Raw genomic sequence first — 7877 nt, 5'->3', positions numbered from 1 at the left:
AGAAAGGATGGCTACAAAGTCAGCCATATGTGCACGTAGGTAGCTGTGGAAAGAACAGACTAGTGTAGTGATTCAAAAGAAAGCTTTGTATTTAGGCCAGTTCTGGTTTGAATTCTACTTCTTCCATCTACTCACTGTGTGAACATGGGCCATTAACTAACTTCTCTGAGCTCCTGAATTCTCATCTTTACAGTGAAGCTAATACTACCGGTCTTGAAACGATGTTGCCTGATTTAACTGAGAAAATGAATACAAAGTAGTCCCCCATTATTTGGTACATAGATGAAAGCTACTATGATAATAACATTAGGTATGGTTACTATTAATATTCTTCTTATTATAGTCACCCTGAGAATTCTCAGTCCCAACAGCACGAGTCCTGAACACAGCAAGGTGTGTTTTATCCCTTGCAATTTTAGCCAACAGTTGGCACCTAGCTTCATCCTTGGAACTGAAGACTATTTATATGCAGCTGAAAAAAATCCATTTAAGCTGTGCTGAATTTTGTCAGCCTTAGGAGTTAAAACGTATGATGTGCAGCCTTCAGGGTGTGACTGTGTTTAAAGAGATGTTCTCAGAAATACGCACGTGTCCCAATGAGGGGTGAATTAGTCTGAGTTCCTCCCTAGGTGATGTCAAGCAAACAGTTCTTTGAGAATTAGGCAATCTGGCTACTAAACCACTGATATTGTGCCATGAGGCATAAACCTTCCCAAGCAGGAGGGTATTGTACAAATAGGAATCATCTCCCAGATCTCAGAGTAATGCAGATGTGGAAAATAGCATTTTAATAAATGTATTCTCCAAATGGAGGCACTTTTATTGCAAAACTTTCCTTTTGTATCCTGAGAGAAATGGAATGTTTTGGTTAGGCATAAACAACAGTGAGAGCATTTTCTAAATACACATGTTTTCTGCATGTCAGTTTAATTACATGTTGTAGATCATTTTTGAGTCTCCTTGGGGATAATAGCTCCAAAAGCAATGCTTCTCTCTGTCTTGAGGGACCACAAGTCACGATACCTGTTTTACATTTGGCGGTTTACAGCCCCTGTCCTTCCTCCTCCACTTCCTATAACTGTTCAGTTATATTTACATTTACAAAAGAGCATTACGTTTGGGCGTCAGCACTAACCGGAAGATTATTTGAAGTTAAAACACTTTGCCAGCTTCCATTTTCTTCACAACATTCCTTTCCACTTCTGCTTTTTCTTTAAAAGAAAAAAATTCGGACTTAAGAAAACTTGATCCTTTTGGAACAGACCAGCCACAGCTATTCCTTCCTGTGCTCCTAGAATGGAGGAGTGGAGGCGAGAGGGCCGAGAAGATCCGGGGGTGAGGGGGAATGCTAAGGGACGGCAGGGGCAAATGGGGCCTTCTCCGCAGGGGACATTCAATAACTCTTTTAGCCTTTATGCTGTAGGACAGGGGCTCATTTGCTCGATTTGGGGTGACAGCAGCAGGTTTTGTTACAGCATAGCTGGAGTTTTAAATAAGTGCAGCTCTCAGAGGCCAAAGGCAGCATTCGTTATCTTAGCCATGGGAGGGCATGGAAATCGGCGGTGTTTTTGGCAAGGGCAGCATAAATCCACTGTTTGCAAGGCCCCAACCCAGCCAGAGAGGAAGGAATGCACAGTTTCCCTTTGACGGAGAGATTTCCTGCTTCTTGTTGGAAAGAGTGTCTGGACTCCGATGCACAAGCAAAGTCTGCATCAATTACTTGAAAGGAAACCAACCCTATTCCTGAAGGTTTGGCAGCAGAAACATTCATTGTTGAGAAAGGGGAAGAAAAAAAAGACTAATGAACTCCCCTCTCTTCGGTATTTTCAAAGGCCTCTTGTGCTAGTGGCTGCTATTTTTTTCTTTCTTTTTTTTTTTTTTCAGAGTCCTTAGGAACTCTCATTAGCCCCTCAATAAATGCTACTTTAAGGGCTTGTAACTTTGTCATTAAATCTTCACTCCAAGATGAATTAAGGTTGCAGCCAAGAAATACCCTCCCCAGCCCCAGTGAGCTTCTTTACAACCACCGAAAAGGCAGGAAAATAGATTTGTGGGGGATTTTTAGTACTCGTTTACGTGCTTTCCTGTCAAATAGTGATTAATTCAGGGCCACTTAAGTTTTTCTAACTTTCATCCATAATGGGCACGTTGACATTTTTATTTGAATCTCTTTACGCCATCCAAAATAATCTCCTTCAGCAACAGAAACTGCTGGTTAATTGCCACAGAGCAGCTGTTACCTCTTCTCAGTCGACAGCCTTTTTCAGGATGGTTTTGAGCTCTGTGCCTGTGGAACGCGCGGGCCGGCGACAGCGTGTCAGGTGGATTGATTGAATGGCCCCCTTGTTCCCGACTAACTGTGTCTACAATGGTATCAGGGCCAAACAAAGCCCTGCACATCTAAATATAGCATTTTCTTTGGCCCCCAGCCCTCACTGTCTTGTTTTCCCATTCTTCCATGCTCTAAAGAGAATACCAGAGAGCCCCATTTTAACACATCTTACTTTTACATGTCTTACTTGCATATTCCATGGGTCAAACTGGTCCCAGAAATAGAAGTTCATACACAATTAATCTGATTTTCTGGTTAATTGAAGGCTCACCAGAAAACTGCTTTGAAAAATTCACTGTTGTTACAAAGTCTTCTGAAAAACGTGTTCAGACACTCTCAGGATGGCAGAGTCTTGCAATTAAAAGAGAATTTGAGGTCTAGGTGCACAAAGGGTAGTGTCTGTGGATCTAGCCAAGATACCCGGACTTTCTGCCTTCTGCACAACCCATTTTATTTTTGAACCATTTTTGTTCCAGGGTATTACTTTTATTTCCTGCCTTGATTATTGATGAAGTGAATGGTTTTGTTATTATTGTTTCTTAACTTGTTTTCTTGATGATAGGGCTTCTGGATACCCTGTTGACTGTTGTCCTGTCCAAGTAGAGACCCTGAAGACGGGGTAAGATGGAATGAATTTTCAGGGTCTGTGAAATATCTGTGGCCACCATAGACTCTGAGCTTCTTTTCTTACTATCTGTTCCTTTCCAAGGGTAGGGTGAATGAAACCATTAGATGAGTTCCTATTAATCAAATTTTTTCTTTATTGCATTCTAAAGGTAGTCCTTACAGGTTGTTGGCATACTTGTAGTGAAAGAAAGAAAGAGCGAGAGACAGAGAGAGGGAGGGAAGGCAGGAAGGAAGGGGAGAAAGGAAGGAAGGGGAGAAAGAAAGAAAGAAAGAAAGAAAGAAAGAAAGAAAGAAAGAAAGAAAGAAAGAAAGAAAGAAGAAAGAAAGAGAGAAAGAAAGAAAGAAAGAAAGAGAAAGAATGAAAGAAAGAAAGAAAAAGAGAAAGAAAAGAAAAGAAAAAAGGGAAGACTAATTTAAAATGATGTATTATACTCTTCTCTGATTTGTGTTATAAGTTCAAATAATAGAGAAACATGAAATATAGAAAGAGGAAATTCCCTAAAGTGTATCCTATAGGAAAAAATATCTTACAAATTACAAAAAAAGAGTATCTGGTCCATGCCTGTGTGGAGGTGGTACAGCCCTGAATTGGGTGTGGTTGCAGCTCAGGCTTCTACAGTTTTGGCTGTCAAGCCCACCATCTACTTGCTTTGCCTTCAAAGCATTGATAGAAACTCCAATCAGCCTTCTAGCTCCTCTCAAAGTCCCAGCTGAGAAAAGTGTTCTTCAGGGACATCTAAGAATCCTGATTGCCATCCAGTCTACTAGGCCCCTAGAGCTCTATCTTTGGATCAAGTTGGAGACCAGAAACCTGCTCATTTGTGCTGTATTTATTTAGGCCAAGGTTAGGAGTTATTCAGCACACATGTGGTCCATCATCTGCCCTCTGCCTATGGCAGGCATCTCTAACGTAGTGTATCCTCTTTTTTGCCCAGCTTAGATGTGGTCTTGAATCCTTCTCAAGACAAGACTCTGTGAGCCCACCACCAGACAACTGGAGTGGGCACTAGACAGGTGCCGCTGTGCTTTACTTTTTTGCTCTGGCCCTGGCAGTTTTGCAACTCTGTTTGTTCTCACAGTTGACACTGAACTTCTGTTCTCATTGACCCCTTATAAAGAGCCCTGAGTGCAGAATTTATTTGAAAAAGAGGCATCTGGAAAATTCTTCTCTCCTTTGAAGAACTGTATACTCCAGTGAAGTGAGGCTTTGTCATGAATCATCATCCCCTTTTCACTCTTGCTGCCAGGAAGCTGTGAGTCAGATTTCAAAGCTCAATGGTAGCAAACAAAATGAGCCTTATAATTGCCCTATTTGCAGCTTCCTTTTTTCTTGTCCAGAGTTTTTGTTTTTATCATTTGTGGTTTGGGTGGTGAAATGCCTTCTATCAATGAGGCAAAGGTGTAAATAAACAAATAAACCAGTTTTAAAACCATGCACCCAATTGTGGTGTCTTATCAACGCAAGCCTCAGTCTGAGAGCACATTTTGTTTTCCTTCATGCTTAAAAACAAATCCATGCCTTTGCATGCTACCTAAGAAGAAAGATTGGCAGCCAGAACAATGTAACTAGAGCTGGAAAGGGGAAATAAAACTGGGTTGATGGACCTGGATATATGAGATCTTTATTTTCTGCCTTTTGAGAATGTTGTTGTGGCCCCATTTTACAGGTAAGTGAGGGCAGACGCAGCTTCCTGGGGCCACCAGAGTGTGACTGACTGATGTGTCACTCCTGAGCCCTGCCTCCAGTCCACTTTGGCATGTAATCTTGTGCAACCTTTTTTATTTCAAAAGTGCTTCTGCACTCCCCGGTCATTCCAACGCTGCTGGTGAGCACACTTCATTTCTACTTTGTTGAGCGATCAGAACCGCCACGACTTTCGAAAAGCATGAAATCTCTAAATGAAGGAATGTAAAGTACTTGGCTTCCAACCCCCCAATATGGAGAAACAATCTGAATACACAAAATTAGCAAAACATACACAGAATGGTTGTTTAAAATTCACAGCTGTCAACATCAAGTATTTTGTATGAGAGAAAGAATTTAAGAAACATCAGGTTAACAAAATAGCTGCAGATGGATCGCTTCGCGCAGAGGACTAGGCTGGCATTGTCTGCGCCCTGTTTTGCAGAGGCTCATTTGCATTGCAGGACAAAGGTTCGCTGTTGGAGACCCTTTTTCTCCATCCTCCTCCTCCAAAAGGCACCTCGCCATCCGCAGTGAAGATAGACCGCCTCCCTCCTCCCATCAGAAACCTACAGGAACGAACACAAATCTGTTATTTTAACACAACGTGGGCACAAAGTGGTGTTTTCATTCCGAATAAAGCTGGGGGAAGCTGAAGAATAGGGCCTTTTATTTGCAGAAGATACTCAAAGGAAGGAAGATTGAACCATAGGCCAGCGTATAAGAATAAAGTTGTTAGAGATTTTGCAGCCTGTGGCCTGGGAGCTCCACTATAAGTTCGCTGTCAGCTTGGAGCACTTTGCATCAGAATGCATAATTGCATCTGTTAATTACATTTTTAGCCTAGTCCTCCAACATAGAATAAATTCATCTTCCTCCCGCTTTTCAGACTGCCTGGGAGAGGAGACATTTTTTTCAATTTAATAAACACGATTGACAACAGAAAATGTAGATTTACTTTCTTTCTATTATGACTGTATATTGGCGTCCAGAACACAGACGTGTATTTTGCTGATGATTATACGGCAGCCCATTAGCAATTGCATTCATTCCACAAATTCTAAGGGCCCTGTTTTATGATTCTTGTAAGAAGTAGCTTGAAAGTGGCACAAAGAAATGTTTAAAAATACTCAGAGGCCAAGGACATTTTAAGCACTGTATCTAAAGTGGCAGAGATGGCATTTCAATGGTAAAGGCCAGCCGCTGAGACCGGTACTGTTGAACTCTGGGCCTCCAATCCCTGGACCGTATTCAGGGAGTTGAGCTGGAAGTGGCTCAATGTTTTGCCAGTACCTTTGAACCAGGAACCCTTGAGTTTCAAATCTGCTATTGTCCCACCAGACAGCTGCCTCTGCTTCTGCCCAAGGTCATGGATTGTCAGTGAGACAACTGGGACGGACACCCTGACTTACCTGGAGTAGAGGTTAGAATAGTGGGAGGGAACCTGGGGAATCTAGCCCCTCTCTTCCTTCCCTCTCTCTCTTTTGTCGGCCCCAGAAAGAATGGGTGAAAGTCCACCTTCCCCATCTGGGTGGAGGCATAGCACAGGAAAGATGACTTTAACTAAAGCTGAGAGACCAGGAGGACGATGTGATTTCTGAGGCCATGGCATGAGGCGCCATGAGTCTGGGGGTGGTGGCTGTCCAGTCCTGCTCCGGACGGTGGTCCCATGATGTAACTGAGGGCCTTGACACCAGCTCTTTAAATCAGGGGCTGCTTTAGGGGCTCCCTGCTGCCCTGGTTTCTAATGGCCTTAATCCCAGGCCTGAGGGGCACGTTAAATAATTTTTCTTTTTTAACTACCTAAGAAACTCTCATGTTTGAGTAGAAAAGAGAGAAAATAAAGCAAATCTTCCAGAGCATACATAATCTCCTCTTGATCTGGTCTCCTCGGGGCCTCTGACTGGCAAAACTAAGCCTGCAGGATGGTTCTGAGAAGAGTGTGAGAATCTCCCCACCTCCATCTGGGAGAGCACGATGAGGAGCCCCGTGGCATCTTCAGAGCCCTAAGCTCAGACTCTTCTCTAACAGCTGTAGAGACACATACGAGCCTTGATGTCGTACGGTCATATATCTTCCTCCAAATGAGAGGTCAGATGAGATCATCGGGGTGAAAGAGCTTTGTAAACTAGAGAGCACTGGACAAATGTCAGTTTGTTTTCATTATTAACCGGGAGCACGGGCTCTATCCTGCCAAGGAGCCTGTTAAAATATTTTTTTATCTGAGTTCTTTTTCTCTTTTTAAATTGTTAACAAATATTTACTCAGAGCCTACCACTGGCTAAGCACTTTACAGACGTAAATCAGATCATGTCACTCTCCGGGTTGAAACACTCCAAGGCACCCCGTCACACCTTGAATAACATGAAAAGTCTTCACTGTGGCCTGGAAGGTGGCATGTGATGGGGGCAGCAGCATCTCCCTCCTCAATTCCCTCCATCTGCCCCCTTTTTCCTCTGCTCTGGCTGGGATGCCCACCTTGCTGCTCCTCAAATATGTCGAGTTCATTTTCACCTTAGGTCTTTGTCCACACTGTTGAGTCTTCCTGGAAAACACTCCACTCCACCCAGGTCTCTGTTCGAATGTCACTTCTCCAAAGAAGTCATCTTTGACCACATCTCTAAAATGTCCTCCTTCCACACTAATACTCTTTGCCCCACACCCTGCCTTAAGGCTCTTCATAGCCCACATCCTAATCTGAAATGATTGAAGATGTTTGTATGTGTGCCTGTGTGTGTGTGTATGTGTATATATGTATATACACATGTGTATATGTACATATACACATATATATGTATATATATATATGTATGTATGTTTATTGCTGTCTCATCCACTAGAACACATGTTCTGTAAGGCATATTTTGCCTATTACTGCATGCCCAGACTCTAGAATAGCACCTGGCACATAGTAAGTGGTCAGTTAATACTAATGGTATAAATACAAAGCACTGGGAATGCAGAGATGAGAAGAAATCAAGGGGCTTACAGTTCTGTCCTTGATCTGATGGGATTTGGCTCAAAAGGAAAGCAAGAATAATTAATAACTCAATGCTTATGCTTCAGTGGAAAAGACTCAGGCACTCAAGTTATTTCATTTTCATAAGAAGGCTTGCCCAAGCTCGAGGATCTGGTTCCTGAGGTCTTCTTTGAGCCAAGACTCTTGGTGTGAGATGTATGAGGACCAGGGTCCACAGATGAGTCAAGTAAGAGACTGCTGGGGACACAATGGAA

Source organism: Hylobates moloch, unplaced genomic scaffold (assembly GCF_009828535.3).
Source record: "Hylobates moloch isolate HMO894 unplaced genomic scaffold, HMol_V3 SCAFFOLD_6, whole genome shotgun sequence".
In the NCBI taxonomy this organism is placed as follows: domain Eukaryota; kingdom Metazoa; phylum Chordata; class Mammalia; order Primates; family Hylobatidae; genus Hylobates; species Hylobates moloch.
Note: the sequence above shows the minus strand (reverse complement) of the source record.